At 47.7% G+C, this 18,315-nt stretch overlaps 1 pseudogene; it reads right to left on the bottom strand.

The window, feature by feature from the left end:
- Window positions 1–5,428: 5,428 nt before the first annotated feature.
- On the bottom strand, window positions 5,429–16,623 carry LOC142789240 (renin receptor-like; annotated as a pseudogene).
- Window positions 16,624–18,315: the final 1,692 nt, after the last annotated feature.

Genomic DNA, 18,315 nt, shown 5'->3' with positions numbered 1-18,315 from the left:
ATTTTCGTCCCCCGGCGCACTGCTCAAGTTAAGATGAACATCTGCTACTCTGATAACAAGCACCGACAAAGTGCAATTGACCACGTTGAAACGAACCATTCATCACTGATCTTTTTTGTAACAGGCCCCTTTTCAAGTGACATTACTGATCATCTGCTAGTGCTTGCAATATCAAATCCAACTAACCAAAAAATGGAAGGTAAAGACAAATGTATATATTTAGGCTCGAGTGAATAGTGAATTTTAGGGTAGAAGTGAATAATAATTTTGGCTGAATAAATTTGAATCGAAGTCGAGTAGTGTATATTAGATATTTTAAAGAAAAGTAAACACTTCAGTCATAACTTAATTAACCTGCCAATATTTATGAATATTGAAACAAGGCCTCTACAAATGCCTTTTTTTCTATTTCAAATAAAGAGAAACAACTTTCTTTGATAGCAAAAATAATTTTCTCTAGAATGCTAGTGATAACTTGTGAAATATGAAATGTTGAGAGAATAATACACTTAGCGCATGTAAGACTGTAAAGAAAGCTTTTAAACTTAAAAAAAAGAATGGACATGAAGGTAATATGTTCTTCACCTATAGTGGAGCTTTGTGGCAGTGCTAATTTCTTCTAAAAATGTTTTCACTGCTTAACAGTGTTTTTACTGTAATGAAGTTTTGTTCACATGTACTTACATGCTAATTATTATATACTACATCAATGTTTTCATGCCTTAGCGATTTTTTTATGACAGTGAGACCACTTCTACTGCGGTTTATATGTGGGTTAGGATACATTTTTACGTTTATTTTGTACACTTCAAAGTTTTCAATATTTTAAACTTGAATCGAAGTGACTTCAAGTACTCTATTATTGGTTGAAATTTATTTATTTTTTTAATTGCAATACTGTCAGCCTCTACTGAGACCATTGCAGGTGGGAAATCTGTACAGATGTTATGATGGCTCATCACAGTAAAAAACTGTAATACAGAACATAAAAGCAACATCAACCTGGCACCTTGTACGTTAGCAATATTTACACACCATAAGAAACAAACTACAAGTGCATACAAAATTGGCAAGTTAAACAATAGGGCTGCTTACATGGCTGTTTACAGAACATACAGGAAGTACGTACTGGTTTCATTACCATTGTAACTGGGTATTTAAAGAAGCTAAGAATTGTTTTCAATTTCCAACTCTAACTAAGACAGTGACTCAGTGTTGGTGATGTGAGGGGCCAACATGTTTCATTCGCGAATAGCAACCGGAAGAAAAAAATATAAATACATCAGCGCTACATTTGTATTGTACTAATATAAGTGTATGTTTGTGTCTTGTGGCTCGTGTTTGTGAATAAGACACGTAATTTTAGATGTCTATTTTAAAATAATTGTGCAGGAGTTGATAAAGAAATTTTAGACGTGCCCGTTTTGCTCATACTTCTAGCGTAGGAAGTTCAGAAAGAGTTAGCAGACTAGTGGGTGAGTGTTTACGTTTATATTTGTAGTGGATAAATCTTATGGCTTTCCTCTGTACTGCTTCAATTTTCTTTATGCTTGTGTGGATGTGAGGAAACCACACTGTACTTCCGTATTCTTGAATAGACCTGACGAATGTTTTGTTGGCAAGGAGCTTTGTTAGCAAGGTAGCCATTTGAAGTGATCTGCGAAGAAAAAATAACTTTTGCATGGCAGTTGAAGTAATGTTTACAATGTGCTCAACACACCTTAAATCAGACGTAATTGTTAAGCACAGGTATTTATGTTTGCGTACTCTGCGCAAAGCAGTGCTATTTGTAGTGTAGCAAAATTTTTATAGCTCTCTCTTTCTCGTTATGGTCAAGCAAGCAGATTTTTTTCACATTGTTTGTCATCTGCCAGCTTGAACACCATTCAGAAATAGCAGAGAGTGATCGGTTGGGCAAATGGTGATCTTGGTCATTTTCTAATTTCTCTATAATTGATGAAGTCAACCATGAATAACTTTATTTTACAGTCTACATTAGTAGATTAGTCATTGATATACACGAGAAATAACAAGAGCCCGAGCATGTAACCCTATGGCACTCCTGACATAACAGGTACAATATTTCATGCGGTGTTTTCTACAGCAAACTCAGACCTGTTAGAAAAATACTCACGCACCCAAGCAACAGTTTCTCCATCCCCGATAATGTTTTATTGTTTAGCGATTAGCTTGGTGTTATAAATGCAATCAAACACTTTTGAAGTCAAGTAAGAATATGTCCGTTTGGCTGTGATCGTCAATACCTAGCGCAAGATCGTGTGTGACCTCAGTCAGCTGCGTCAGAGTCAATAAACCCCTACGAAATTTATTCTGGTTGGAGACAGGATGCCCTCGTTTTCAAAAGAAATTGTTGAATGTTTTAAGATTACACGCTCGAGAAGTTTGCATACCATGCTTGTTAAAGATATCGGTCTGAAATTGGATTCAATAGATTTATCTCCCGATTTATAAATTGGAATAATTTCAGCTATTTTTCAATCTTCTGGTAGTCTTGATGTTAAAATTGAATAACGAGAAATACTGCCGAGATATTTGCTACACCAATCTGCGTACCATTTCAGAAATTGGTTAGGTATATTATCCGAACCACACGCTTTCTTAGTATCTGGAGCAAGCAGGAGATTAAGAACATCAGTGTCTATGATAACGAAAGCGTCTCTCACAGACACCGCGCGTGGAACAGATTCTGGCATGATGCCTTTGTCTTTTAAAAAACTGAATGAAAGAACTGGTTATATCTGTTGCCTTTATAAAATTTTTCAACTGACGATAGTTGAGTGGTGGGCGTGTTCTTTCGGTGAAAGTGGTTTCAAAATCTTCGTGGATTACTTTTGAGGAACCTAGGGAAGACAGTATTGAAATAGTAGTGTTTGGCTTCCTTGGATTTTTGTTTAATGTTTTGTGCAGCAAGCGCAAATTTGGCGGTGCTAAATGAGTCATTTTTGGCAGCCTTGTTAACTTTCCGTAATTTTTTAGGGGCGAAGCTCCTTAGGGCGTGGGCTGTGCGTCCCCTGTAGCCTGTATGTAGCCACCTCTAGTTTAGTTCTTGCAGTGTTCACTAGATGGCGGTACCGTCCCCTGTATGTAGCCACCTCTAGTTTAGTTCTTGCAGTGTTCACTAGATGGCGGTACCGTCTCCTGTATGTACCACCTCTCGTTTAGTTCTTGTAGTGTTTACTAGATGGTGGTACTTGTAGCTGATGATGAAAAGATGCAAGATGTTATAAACTAGAAAGCGGTACTTGTAGTTGATGAAAGACGCGAGATCTTATAAAATAGGAATGATGTCCCATATGACGCGTGTCATTGGTTGAAGGCAATCGTTCGATTTAGTGCGGCGACGTACGCTAGGGGGAGCGATGTAATAAAATCGAGTGAGCAAAATGTACAGAGGATTCATGGTTTACCAGGTTTACCTCCGGAGCTTCGCCCACTCATCATCATTCACTTCGTGGATATGGCGGAATTTTTTTTTAAATGGCGCTTTGCGTGTATCACTTCACGAGAAATCCACGCGTTATTTTGAATGTCTTTTTTATTATGACGGTAATAAAATTTGTTACACAGTGTGACACTATGTCTTTGAAGCGCAACCAGACAGCACTCACATCAGTGAAAGGACCTGAGACCAGTACCAAAAAGTCTTCGTATTTATTAGCTAGATATGTTTGTATATGGTCGTCGTCAGCTTACCGAAATTGATTATGGTTTGGACAGCAGTTGGCACTGATATTTCGTAGCCTAGAGGTAAAATACACATTGGAATATTATGGTCGGATCTTCATTCTATTACCTCAACCTTCACCTGTTCTGAGAGAAAATTACTGCTTATTAAAATTAGGTCGAGTACACTCTGACTTTTGCTTTGCTCCCTTGTGGGGCTTTCCACGATTTGGCGAAGGTTAAAGTTTAACATAATGTCGAGAAGGGGTCCTGAAGCCTTGGATGTGTACTGCATGGTAGACCAATTAAAGTCGGGAAGGTTAAAGTCACTTATGATAATGATGCGGCAGTTTTGAGCATGCTGCTGCAAATACATTTGTATCGCCATAATTCATTCATGTCCACATGTGGGACTTCGATAGATACAGCGAACGACATACTAGTGCCATTTGTACTAATCTTACTAAAAACTGCCTCGGTATCAGTTACCTCTGGCAGAATGACCAGTCGGATTGATTTCTTTATAGCTAAGGCTACGCTTCTACCACGTGATTGCCTGTCTTTCCGAACGAGTACATAGTTTGGGGGAGTAATTTCATCACTCAAAACGGGCGCGGATAACCATGTTTCAGCCATTGCTACTATATCTGGTTCACAATCGAGCAATACGTTTTCAAAGGGCTGTACCTTATTCAGAACACTTCGAGTGTTTATGTTTAGCAGAGTTATTTTTTCTTTTGCTGGTTTTGCCGAGATCCTGAACGGTACGCATCCTTTTTGCTTTCTTCTACGCTCTCGTCCTTTTTGAGCAATTTTTTCATGCTCTCTTATTTCAACTTTGACATTCTTTTTGCCATCCCAGATGTAAACATGGTTATTAATGAACAACTTGTTCTACACTAACGACACCTTGTCTTTGTTTTCACGGTTTTGCTTAGCCCTGTCCCAGAGTTTCTTGCGGCTTTCTCTAAGTTTCCATGAGAAATCTTCTCCTATCGAATAATCCGTATTTTTCAGCTTGAAGCAGTTTACGAGCATTGCATTTTTACTTTTTTCACCAAGTATTTTAGGTAAGACTGGCCTCGTCTAGTTTAGTCCTCTTCTTCCTAAGCGATGTATGCGCTCGATGGCCATAGGTTTGAGTTCAAGGGTTTTTGTGATTATTCCCCCGTTTACAACCTCTGCAAGCGCTTTGCTGGCTTCATCTACCGCTTCTGGTATACCATAAACTATTAGGTTTGACCTTCAGCTGCGGTTTACTAGGTCATCTATTCTCGCTTCGAGGCTTTTATGTACTTCATTCTTGCCATCCATTTGTTTATGGCATGCAAGGACTTCAGCTTCAAGTTTCGTAATGCCATCAAGCTTGCCATCGATATCTGCTAGACACTTTTTTTGATATCTTTATTGTTCGAAGTTATTTTGGTAAGTTGTCTGGCTATTTCCTTCATGTCAGGACCGGGATTGCTTTCAATATCTCTACCCATCAGCAATAGCTTCCTAAGAGATGTCATGCACATTTCATAGACAGCACTACACTGCCACGGGCATGGCAATACCAACAAGAAATGGTCACTTGAGCGGATGCAATTTACAAACCGCTTTCTCACCTGCAAAATGTAAGCGAAAAAGCAATATGAGAGCCGCATGTCAACGGTACCGCCATTCCCAGTGACAGATGTTTTCTCGTCATGCAGATATTTAGCAGGCGGTGCAGACGCAGGGTGTCGCTCTACAGCAGGTAGGTAGGCGCATGTGCCGGTGGGCTGATGCAGTTGATAGTCGAAGATCGTTGTTGGCATCGTCGATGCGTGGTCATTCTATGCTTGCCGGTCCAGCGCAGTCACAGCAGCCCCGGTAGTGCTGCGGTGCACATCGCCTGAGCCAATCAGCAGGCCGAAGACGAAGTCACCAGCTGCAATGAGTGAACGAGCCTTGCGGACAACACCTCCTGTCTTGTCATTTTGTGTGATCACTTGCAGGAGGGCCCTGTCACCGTATGCTTTGTTCAGCGCGTTCTCTGCCTTGTCTACAAACTCGCGGATGAGTCACAGGGCATGAGAGGCCTGGTACGATTCCTCTGTATAGCGATCCACGACATGGTGGAGGTCACTCAGCCGCAGTCACACCATGCTCGGAGCTGCGCCACGCTTGTTTGCCTGCTGAGACAGCTGCTCCAACATCAGCTTAGCAGTGTGCAGCTCAACAGCAAACTGGTCCTCTCCGGCAGGACACAATGAGTGGGCCATCGCGGAGCACCTTGGCCAGCTCGGCATCCTTGACGGCTTCGTTCAGGCGGCTGTTCACCTCTGGTGATACGGTCAGCAGCAGTTCTAGATAGGCCATCTTGGCGCCGTACAGCTTCTCACCTGTCTTCATGTAGAGGACCACCGGTTCCTGCTCTGCAAACCTCTCCAGTGTCCTGACAGACAGCAACTCCAGTCGCTGCTGAAGGCTAAAATAATTTTTGAGGGGAAAGCTTTTGCCCGAGACATCCAGCGTTGTGTCGCCATCGAAGCCATCAAAGTCTGGCACAAGTGTTGCTTTGGGGACCTTGAAAGGGTTCACAGGTGCCAGGCTGTTCCAGGGATCAGACGGTGTAACGGTAAAACCGAGAACCCTCGAGACGACATCGCCGATTTGCGACGACTTAATGGTCTCAATGGACACGAATTTCACCGCCTGAAGAGCAAGCTGAACGAAAACTCTATTGGTCGCACACACTGCGCTGACTAGACCTAGGAATATTAGCGCTTAATAATGCATTTGGGTGACTACTACGTGATCCACAGCCGAGAATATTAGCAGACACACCGACCGCAAGCAAAACGAGCTGACGAAAATATTTCAGGCATTCGAATGTTTTCCCAAATCTACATGAGTTATAACAAAAACATACTTTGCAGTCTTTCGCCAGAAAAAAAAAACAGGCAAGAAATGCATTCTGGAGGATCAAACAAGAAAAATTTCACGCATTCATAAACATTTTTTAAACACACGTGACGGCTGAAGACACCTTGACCACTCTTACCAGATGTAATTTAGGCACACACCATGGATAACTGCTGCTCCTTGGCGCTCCATGAATCACGAGAACAGCATGTGTAGAAAGCTGAAGCATCAACAGCATAACATCAGTCTTGAAGCAAGATACAAGTGATACATTGACCACCATAACAAAGCTTTGGAAGTTTACAAGTGGGACTATTTCAGTTCGAAAGTAGCACAAACTAATAACAACAGTGAGGTGCGGCGGAAAGTTATTATTCAGCACCCCAATAGACCCTTTTCCTAATTCAGTGCCACATATCGAATAAAACCGAAAACACATTCTTTCCGCCATGTCTTCACCTAAGGAATGCTCATTGGCGTGCCGTCCAAACACGGTACCCGTCCTGCAGGAACGCAAGTGGTGTGCGTATGGTGTGCAGGGAACGCTGATCGGCGTCACTGGGACACACAGTGCGCAAGCTCGCACGAGTGGACAAGACACGACGGAAGAGCCAAGCCGCCAGACAAAATTTTCTAAAGGGTCTCTAGAGAAACGGTGAATGCGCTGCAGAGATTATAATTGATGATAGCAATATGGATAAAACTACCCTTATAAGCAATGTTTTTATTTATCACTTTGGAAACTCAGCCACTGAAACACAATATCATGCTACAACACTTGTGCATTCACGACTGGCACAAAAAGCTTGAAATTATGTTTTCTTATCCAGCAATGAACAATGAATACGAAAGCACTTCTTGCACTAAAGTCATGGAACCGTCTGGAGGCGATGGTGTATGGTATGGCATTATATAACATTTATCTACACCACTAGCTCAGCCAATACCATAGTATGTCAACAATATTATTTGCTAAACAGGTTTGTTTCCTTTAAAACCAACTAGATGTCGCCAAAACAATGCCCACGTTAATGAAAGGTGACAGGATGAACGTTGCTAATTATCGTCCAACCACCATACTGCGAGCATCGACAGAAGCTTTTGAAAGGGCAGTGTACGTAATACCTAACAATGCTTTTGAGAAACATCAATTGCATGCATCTGAAAGAAAGGCAAAGTCAACGAAACGTCCTCTACCTAATATTGCTCATAAAAAAGTAATTCAGAAAACAATACTCAAAAAGACCATATTTCTTGACCTCAAGAAAGCGTTTGATATGCTTGACAATTGCGCATTAATAACCAAATTGGAACACTATGAAATATGAACCACATTACCAATTCTGTCTAAATATGAAAATAATAAACAGAAATATCTATACATATATATTGCCGCGCGCTTGAGCTGCCAGCGCAAAAGAGGCAGACGAAGTGGCAGTTCCCCTCGTGCCATTGTTCTGTTTTTGGCTGCGCTGAGCCGACCGCTCTTCGGACTTTTGTGAGGACGCCTTAAAAACGTCTCCTGTCTCTTTAACGTGACATTTTAATGGTGGAGGTGCGGGGTAACCTCCCCTATGCAACAGACTCCTTCTAGCAGCCGGAACGTGACCCAAAACCCAGAGCTTACGCCGGTACACCGTTTCAGTCGGAGGATTCGAGGACTGTCCCCCGAGTTTGTGCCTCACAGTACAAGTACGTCGACTGGTATGGAGAATACTGTTGCTGTCACCGCTTCCCCTACCGCTGGAGCCGCCGCTGCTCCAACCGCTGCACCCGCAGCTGCACCCACTCATTACACGCTACAAAAACCACGTGTTCCGAGTCCCTTTCGTGGTGGCCTCTATGAAGATGTGGAAGATTGGCTGGCTGAGTACGAGTACGTAGCGGATTTCAACGGGTGGGACGAAGTAGCGAAGCTCAAGAATGTGTACTTTAGTCTTCTGGATGGTGCTCGCACATGGTTCCAGAACCGCAAGGGCCTCCTAACGTCGTGGCATGAGTTCTGTCACAGGCTCCGCGAAACGTACTCGAGTCTCGATCGTCGAGAGCGCGCTGAAAGGGCCCTCCAGTCCCGCATGCAGATGCCTAATGAAGGTGTGGCTACATACGTGGAGGATATGGTTCATCTGTTCACTCGCGCCGATCCAACCATGCCGGAAGACAAGAAGCTGCGACACTTGATGCGAGGTGTGAAAGAGCAGCTCTTCGCTGGACTCATTCGTAGTCCGCCTAGAACGGTCGCGGAGTTCCTCACTGAAGCCGTCGCCATGGAAAAGGCGCTGCAGCAGCGGAACCAGTACGATCGGCAAGTGAATGCTACCTATACCACCGGGCTAGGCTCGTTCCCGACCGACGTGGGAGCGCTTCGCGAGCTGATACGTTCGGTTGTTCGCGACGAGCTACAACAGCTGCAACAGCTGAACCAGGCGCAGCAGCAGCCTTCCACGAATTGCATCGCCACCATCATACGTGACGAAGTTCAGCATGCGCTCGGCACACCTCGCCGCGAGACACCAACGCAGGTTGCTGCACCACTTCAGGCGTTCGCAACTTCAAGTGAACCTCTAGGGGTGACCTACGCAGACGTATTGAGACGCACCGTTCCGTCGTCCACGACACCATCCCCAGTGAGTGGTTTCCAGCGCACCACTTATACCGACACGTTCGAACACAACGCACCTGCACCAGTCCCACTACCAGCCGCAACCCCGTACGCCACACTGCAGTCCGCACAGGTGGTCCCTTATTTTGCAGACACTCGACCCGTCATGCGTAAATCCGACATATGGCGCATGCCCGACCGACGACCGCTTTGCTACCACTGCGGTGAAGCGGGTCACCTCTACCGAGACTGCCAGTACCGCCGACTTGGGCTGCAGGGTTTTCCTGCCAATTCACCCCGCCCCCGGTTTGGACAGAGACCACCAGAAATTGAAGATTTTATCGCTCGGCAGAACGTCCCACTCAGGCGTCAGTCGCGCTCACCGTCACCGCGGTCGTCATCTTATTCAGGCAACGGAAATCGAAGGCCGCAAGGACGGTCTCCGAGCCCTCGCCTGGAAAACTAACGCCAGCGACCTTTCGAGGCGAGGCCGCTGATTCTCGACGTGATGAAGACCTCGCCCTCCAATCGACGCGACATCGGACCAACGGAAATTCGACTACGCCGGCGCCTGTATCCCAGCTGAGCGACTTTTCAATGGACATACCTGTGCTGCTCGACGGTCGCAATTTAACTGCCTTAATAGACACTGGTGCTGACTACTCGATTATTAGCGGACAATTGGCACGTACCTTGAAGAAAGTGATAATGCCTTGGACAGGATCGCATGTACGTACAGCTGGCGGACATGTTGTAACGCCGGTTGGTTTGTGCACGTCCAGGCTACAAATACGAGGCTGCACGTTTTTGGTCAGCTCCATCGTGCTACGTGACTGCTCCCGCGAATTAATTCTCGGCCTCGATTTTCTTCGGGAATATGGCGCCGTAATCGACCTACGGCGACGCTGCATTTCCTTTTCGACAGTCAACGCTACGTCAAGGGACTCCAACCGCCGTACAACCGCCCTCCGTGTTTCCGACGACAGTGTCACAATACCACCTCGTGCAAGTATCCTAATTCAGGTGACTTCCGAAGGAACCAGTGACGGTGAAACAGTGGCAGAGTGCAACGTCTCCCTGCTGCTGGCGCTTGGAATTTCTGTGGCACGAGGCATCATTGACATTCGGAACGGTACAGCCGAGGTCATGATTACAAATTTCACCAATGAGCATCGTCACCTTTTCCGGGGCACTGCGGTCGCCTACGCTGAAGCCTTGGAGGACGTCATTGAGTGTTTTGCCTGTGAAGACAGTAGCCGCAATGGACAAACCGTAATAGATGTTGACATGAACAGTGCACTGCCAGAAGAGAACCAGAGGGCCTTGCGAGAGCTATTGTTTGAATTCAGGGCGTGCTTTGCTCAGTCGTCTAAAGTGAGTCAGACGCCAATTACACAGCACAGGATAATCACTTACGACGACGCAAGACCTATTCACCAACAGCCATACCGCGTCTCGCCGACAGAACGCGCAGCTATCAAGCAGCAAGTGAAAGAAATGATCGACGACGGCGTTATCCAGCCTTCGAACAGTCCCTGGTCCTCACCGGTCGTTCTGGTTAAGAAGAAGGACGGTACGCTTCGCTTCTGTGTAGATTACAGAAAGCTCAACAACGTCACAAAAAAAGATGTTTATCCGCTGCCGCGTATTGATGACTCGCTTGACCGACTACGACGAGCGAAGTATTTTTCTTCCCTGGATTTAAAGAGTGGCTACTGGCAAATTGAGGTTGATGAGCGCGACCGCGAAAAAACCGCCTTTGTCACGCCGGATGGCCTCTACGAATTTCGGGTGCTACCGTTCGGACTCTGCTCTGCGCCAGCTACCTTCCAACGCATGATGGACACTGTGTTGACTGACTTAAAATGGCAAAGCTGCCTTGTGTACTTGGATGATGTGGTCGTGTTTTCAACCAGCTTCTCCGAACATCTGAAGCGACTACGACAAGTACTTGAGGCGATTCGGACGGCTAACCTTACGTTAAAGCCGCAAAAATGCCATTTCGGTTACGAAGAACTAAAGTCCCTTGGACATGTCGTAAGTGCAGAAGGCGTCCGTCCTGACCCTGAGAAAACCGCCGCTGTCGCAGCCTTCCCGACTCCTGCCGATAAGAAAAGTGTGCGGCGGTTTCTTGGTCTATGCGCGTACTACCGGCGCTTTATAGGCAATTTTTCGAAAATTGCCGAACCATTAACTAGACTCACTAGAGACGATACGCCGTTCGTTTGGAGTGCTGAACAAGAATCAGCATTCACAGAGCTTCGGCTTCGCCTGGCATCACCACCTGTTCTTGGACATTTCGACGAGGAAGCCGAAACAGAAATTCATACCGACGCCAGTAACGTCGGTCTGGGCGCGGTACTCGTCCAACGGCAGGAGGGAATTGAAAAGGTCATCGCCTACGCAAGCCGAACCCTAACACGCCCGGAGTCAAACTACAGTACCACGGAGGAGGAGTGCCTTGCTGTCGTGTGGGCAATTGCTAAGTTTCGACCTTACCTTTACGGCCGTCCATTCAGAGTAGTGACGGATCATCACTCGCTGTGCTGGCTTGCGAACCTCAGAGACCCCTCCGGACGACTGGCAAGGTGGAGCCTACGTCTGCAGGAGTACGACGTCACTATCGTGTACAAGTCCGGTCGTGCACACGAAGATGCGGACACGTTGTCACGCGCGCCAGTTGAGCCTGCCGCTCAGAGCTTCGAAGAGGACTGCCCTTTCCTTGGCTCCGTAAGCGTAACAGACTTGGCTTTACGGCAGCGAGCAGATGCTCAATTGCGACCTATCATTGAACATCTAGAGGGCCGCAACGTATCACTGCCCCAGCATATAACTCGCGGATTGTCATCCTTCTGCTTACGACAGGGCGTGTTGTACAAGAAGAACGCAGCCGCCAGCAACAAAACTTACCTGTTGGTCGTCCCCGCAGAGCTGCGTGAGGAAATTCTATTTGCCTGCCACAACGAGCCTCCATCGGGCCATCTGGGCATCACCCGAACCATCGCTAGGGTACGAAAGTCTTACTACTGGCCGAAACTTGCCGCTTGCGTTAAACAGTACGTTCAAGCCTGCCGCGAATGCCAGCGCCGAAAATCCCCATCTGTTAAGCCTGCGGGATTACTTCACCCTATCGAGCCACCCAGAACACCCTTCGATCAAGTCGGCATGGACCTCCTGGGTCCGTTTCCCTTGTCATCTTCCGGCAACAAGTGGATAATCGTCGCTACAGATTATCTAACCCGCTATGCTGAAACTAAGGCGCTTCCTAAAAGCACGGCTTGTGAAGTTGCTCAGTTTTTCATCGAGAGAATTGTATTACGCCACGGTGCTCCATCCTGTGTCATCACAGACCGAGGAACAGCGTTTACAGCAAGGCTCCTTGAACAAGTTTTTCAGTTAAGTTACTCCACGCATCGCAAGACAACAGCGTATCACCCTCAGACAAATGGACTGACCGAGCGGCTTAACAAAACGATGACTGATATGCTGTCTATGTACATAGACGTACAGCACAAGACGTGGGATGAAATACTGCCTTACGTAACATTCGCGTATAATACCGCTACGCAAGAGACCACACGATTCACTCCGTTTCGTCTTCTATACGGTCGGGACGTTCAGACGATGTTGGACGCAATGCTCCCATGCGACATTGACAACATCGAGAATCTCGACGAAGATGCTGAGTGTTTCGTGCAACGAGCCGAGGAAGCACGTCAACTAGCCCGCGTAAACATCAAGAAACAACAAGGCGTCGATGCACAGCGCTACAACCGCTGCCACAGACAAGTCGATTATAAACCAGGTGACCAGGTGTTGGTTTGGACCCCTGTGCGCTGCAAAGGTCTCTCTGAGAAGCTTCTCAGTCGGTATTTTTGCCCGTACAAAGTGCTACGACAAGTGAGCGACGTCAATTACGAAGTCCTTCCGGACGGAAGCCAACCACCCCGACGCCGACAGCTACGACCCGAGATTGTGCACGTGGTGCGGTTAAAACCGTACCACACACTGTGACAATGTTTTTTTTTTACGATACACGCTTCGTTTAGCATCGAGGCGATGCTCTTCAGGGAGGAGGGGCAGTGCCGCGCGCTTGAGCTGCCAGCGCAAAAGAGGCAGACGAAGTGGCAGTTCCCCTCGTGCCATTGTTCTGTTTTTGGCTGCGCTGAGCCGACCGCTCTTCGGACTTTTGTGAGGACGCCTTAAAAACGTCTCCTGTCTCTTTAACGTGACAATATGCAAAAGCTGTGTCATTATGTTGATGTATAAAACACTAGTGCTTTTTGCAAGAATTCATTCTGGGGCCAATTTTGTATTTTACGTTTTAATAATATCTACCATCCATCACATATGAAGATTGTATCCTTTAAGCTGACGACATTATTACATTTGCAACAGACAGAAACGAAAATATACTATGTGTAGTGGGGAATTCGCAAGGCACTGACTAGTGGGACCATCTCTCTTGGAGTGCGAAGCGCGAGCTGTAGACGCTGGACTGCTCGAGCATTTCTGTCCCTACCAGCTGCCTTCCTACTACCTGGCGTCGCTATTAAACTCCCTTGCAAAGTGGTGGAAGTGGGCTGGGTACGCAAACCTGGAACTTCGAAGCCGGAAGCTGCCCACTGCATCAGCAATGCATGATCAGACGACCGAGCAAGGCACCTCCCTGCAGAGCATGGCCCAATCTCAACTGGTCATCGTACTTACCACCCTGCGCCAACGGGATCCCCCCTTCTTCAGCGGCACCGAGGAGCAAGGTGTGGAAAACTGGTTGCAACTGCTTGAAAAGGTGAGTGTCACCAACAAGTGGGACGACCCCTCGAAATTAGAGTACGTCCCATTTTATCTCAGAGACGTCGCCAGCCTGTGGTTAACAAACCACGGTACTGAATTTACCACTTGGGTCGCTTTCAAGACCACCCTTGCAGCTGTGTTCGATCGCCCCTCAGTGCGCCAGCTGCGTGCTGAACAGCGCCTACGCGGACGAGCGCAAAGGCAGGGCGAAAACTTCACCAGCTACAATAAATATGTTATCGATTTATGCCGGTGCTTTAACCCTGAGATGACCGAACAAGACAAGATCAGGCATATCTTGTAAGGAATAGACGATGATGCCTTTCAAATGTTGCTGGCAAAGGGCCCAAGTACCGTATCCGAACTTGTGACCTTGTGCCAGAACTTGGAAGAGATTCGCAAGCAACGTGCATTAGTTCGGAGGTCAATGACAGCAGACGACTCTCTCGCTTCCCTGGCCGTCGGTGGTGACAGCACCCTGCTGGAGCAGATAAAAGTATATGTACGTGACGAGGTCGCATGACAGCTTTCGGTTCTCTCGTATCTGCCGACCACCGAAGCACCAACGAACCGTCTAACGGCGACAATCAGACCCGCTATTCAGGAGCAGGTCTCCGAGGCGTTGCCATTACCTACGCGTGCGTCTCCATCAACACCTGTTGCCGCGCCACTGACTTATGCGGCCGTCGCGACAATGCCTCCGCCTCGTCTGCCATTGTATACGCCACAACCTGTGCGACCTTCCACTGCGCCGTTTCCAGCTACACAGCAGCACGCTGGAAATCCTTGGCGCACTGCTGACAACCAGCCGATATGTTACTTTTGCGGGATTCCAGGTCACGTTGCGCGTCTATGTCGTCGGCGCTTCGCAGCTAATACACCAAGATACCCTGACTACTCGTTTCGGCCTCCATGCCACGCGCCTCACGTGCCACCTGAAGTTCACGAACGCGATGCGCAAACTGCTCCGCTTCTCGACGGAGCAGCTCCGCTTCTCGACGTTCTATTTCCCGCTCGCCTTCCCCTTCACCAAGTCGTCGTTCCGTGTCGCCTGTGCGTCGACGACCCACCTCCATTAAGACGGAAAACTAACTGCAGCAGCTCCGGAGGCACGAGCTGCGTCATCGTCTAATCGTTTAAGTCCTCGCCTGTCTCCCGCCAATCTTATCGATGTAATCGTCGAAGGTGTACGAACACTTGCACTCATCGATACCGGTTCCGCGATATCTGTGATTAGTCAAAGATTCTGCCGCTGTCTTCTTAAAGTGACGATGCTTTCTACCGTAGTTTCTCTTAGCACTGCGAGCGCCCAACAAATTGAGCCCGTCGCGGCATGTACGGCAAAAGTGGTTATTCGAGACGTGTTGTACATCATTGAATTTCACGTGTTGGCTTCGTGTTTCCACGATGTCAACCTAGGATGGGATTTCCTATCACGTCATCACGCCGTCGTTGACTACGCTCGGGCCGAAGTTGAGCTGTTACCGTTTCGTGATGCGCCTTCTGTTGATGTGGCCGTATCTAGTGTGGCTAACGTTGTCGTTGCGACGGACATAGACCTTCCTCCTTTCAGGGCCACAGTTTGTCCCCGCCTGCTGCACTTCACTTTCTGACGCTACCGTCCTATTCACGCCATCTCACATCATCGGTTGCCGCCATCACACATCGCTGCCATTCGCCGTACTTGCGCTTTGTCAAGACACTACCGGAATATTTATTTCCAATGCGAACTCGTGCCCCCTCAGTTTGCGCCGCAACGAGACACTCGACCACATTCAGCTTATCGATGAAGGTACTATCGTGCCTGCCGACTTCTTCGACACCAAGCCGAATATGGAGCTGAACGCGTTGGTTCCTCACTTTGCCTCGAACAGTGTGTCGTCCGATGCATTTCATTGTTCTATTGACTGCCATCTAGCCCCGGCTCAAGGAGAGCAGCTTGTTACCCTGTTGCACGAATTCAGGCGTTCGTTCGACTTTCCCCAAGCGGTTCCAGGAAGAACGAACGCCGTTGTGCACACAATTGATACAGGAAAGAGTACTCCTTTGCGCCAGCGCCCCTATCATGTGTCTCCGGCGGAGCGTCGCGTAATTGCAGAACAAGCGGACGACATGCTACAGCGTGGAGTCATCAAGCCTTCTTGTAGTCCTTCGTCTCCACCAGTGGTACTCGTCAAAAAAAGGATGGTTCGATCCGGTTCTGCGTAGACTACAGGCGCCTAAACAGCATTACGAGGAAAGATGTTTACCCTCTTCCCCGCATAGACGACGCTCTCGATTGTCTTTAAGGTGCAGAACTCTTTTCTTCGCTTGACCTTCGCTCAGGTTATTGGTAGGTCCCAACGGCGGAGTCTGAACGTCCAAAAACGGCGTTCGTCGCACCAGATGGTCTCTATGAATTCACCGTAATGCCATTTGGACTCTGCAATGCGCCCGCCACATTCAAGCGAATGATGGACAGCATTTCACGCGATCTCAATTGGAACATCTGCTTGTGCTATCTTGATGATGTTGTGGTCTTTTCACCCGATTTCACTTCGCATCTCACTCGTCTGCGTGAAATTCTACAGTGCCTTACAAACTCCAGGCTTCAGCTTAACCTGAAGAAATGTCATCTCGGGGCTAACCAACTCACCATACTTGGTCATGTCGTCTCGAAAGCCGGCATCCTTCCTGACCCTGACAAGCTTCGTGCTGTTACCGAATTTCCTAAGCTTACTACAGTTAAAGAACTACGGAGCTTTGTGGGCCTGTGCTCCTATTTTCGTCGGTTTGTCCGAAACTTTGCTTCTATCATCGCTCCGCTCACCAAACTCCTTGCTGGCCCTGCAGATTTTTCAAAGTGGACAGAAGCCTGTGACGAATCCTTCACAACACTGCGCCAACTCCTTACCTCATTACCCGTACTGCGTCATTACGACCCTACTGCGCCGACCGAAGTACACACGGATGCTAGTGGCGTCGGCCTTGGTGCAGTACTCGCGCAACGCAAACCAGGTTTTACGGAGTATATGGTCGCCTATGCCAGCCACGCCCTCACTAAGGCAGAAGCCAACTATTCTGTTACTGAAAAAGAGTGCCTGGCGATTGTGTGGGCGTTAAACAAATTTTGTCCCTATTTGTACGGCCAAACTTTTGACGTGGTAATAGACCATCACGCACTCTGTTGGTTGGCTTCACTGAAAGATCCTTCCGGCCGCCTCGGACGTTGGGCACTACGCCTCCAGCAATTCGACATACGCGTCGTCTACCGATCGGGGCGAAAGCACTCTGACGCAGATGCGCTTTCACGATCACCCGTGAAATCTGATGATACGTAAACATTAGCCCTTGACCTTCCCCTCTCTGCCGTCAGCGTCACAGACATGTCATCCGAACAGCGGAAAGACCCTTGGATTGTCTCGCTCTTGATTATGCTTTCTGACGCATCAACTTCCGGTTACCCGCATGCTCTTCGCCGCCAAGCAACGCATTTCACCATACGAGATGGCCTGTTATACCGTCGCAACTATCAAGTGGTGGGTCGTAAATGGCTGCTAGAAATACCCAGCCATGTGCGCTCTGATATCTGCGAATATTTTCATGCTGAGCCGCAACACGCACACGCCGGTGCGCTAAAGAAGTATGCACGGATCCGCCAACGTTACTACTGGCGGGGTATGTACATGTTGCTATGCAAACACATTCGCTCAAGTTCCTGTGTCAGCAGCGCAAGACATTCCCTCATTCACCCGGTCAACTGCAGCCTTTACCATGTCCTGCACGCCCATTTGACCGTGTTGGGATTGACCTATACGGCCCGCTACCGTGCTCTGTTGGTGGTATTCGATGGGTGATTGTGGCTGCCGACCATCTGACAAGGTACGCCGAAACGGCAGCGCTACCTTTGGCTGGTGCTCATGACATTGCAGCCTTCATCTTGCATCAATTTGTTCTTTGTCATGGTGCACCACGGGAGCTCCTGAGTGACAGGGGCCGTGTATTCTTGTCCGAAGTTCTGCAGCAGCTCTTACATTCATGCCGTACGGTACACCACACATCAACAGCCTACCACCCTCAGACAAACGGCCTAACAGAACGTTTCAATAGAACCCTCGGAGACATGCTCGCTATGTATATTGATTCCCACCACTCCAATTGGGACGTTGTCCTTCCTCTCGTGACGTATGCCTACAATACGGCGATTCAATCAACAAAGGGCTTTTCTCCATTTTTTCTTTTATATGGTCGTGACCCATGCAGCACACTCGACACAATTCTGCCATACAATCCTGATGCCTCCGAGTTCAGCCCACTTTCTGAAATGGCAGAACATGCCGAAGAGTGTCGTCAGCTTGCAC

This window comes from Rhipicephalus microplus, chromosome 2, assembly GCF_043290135.1.
Source record: "Rhipicephalus microplus isolate Deutch F79 chromosome 2, USDA_Rmic, whole genome shotgun sequence".
In the NCBI taxonomy this organism is placed as follows: domain Eukaryota; kingdom Metazoa; phylum Arthropoda; class Arachnida; order Ixodida; family Ixodidae; genus Rhipicephalus; species Rhipicephalus microplus.
This window is presented reverse-complemented; position numbering and strand designations above follow the sequence as displayed.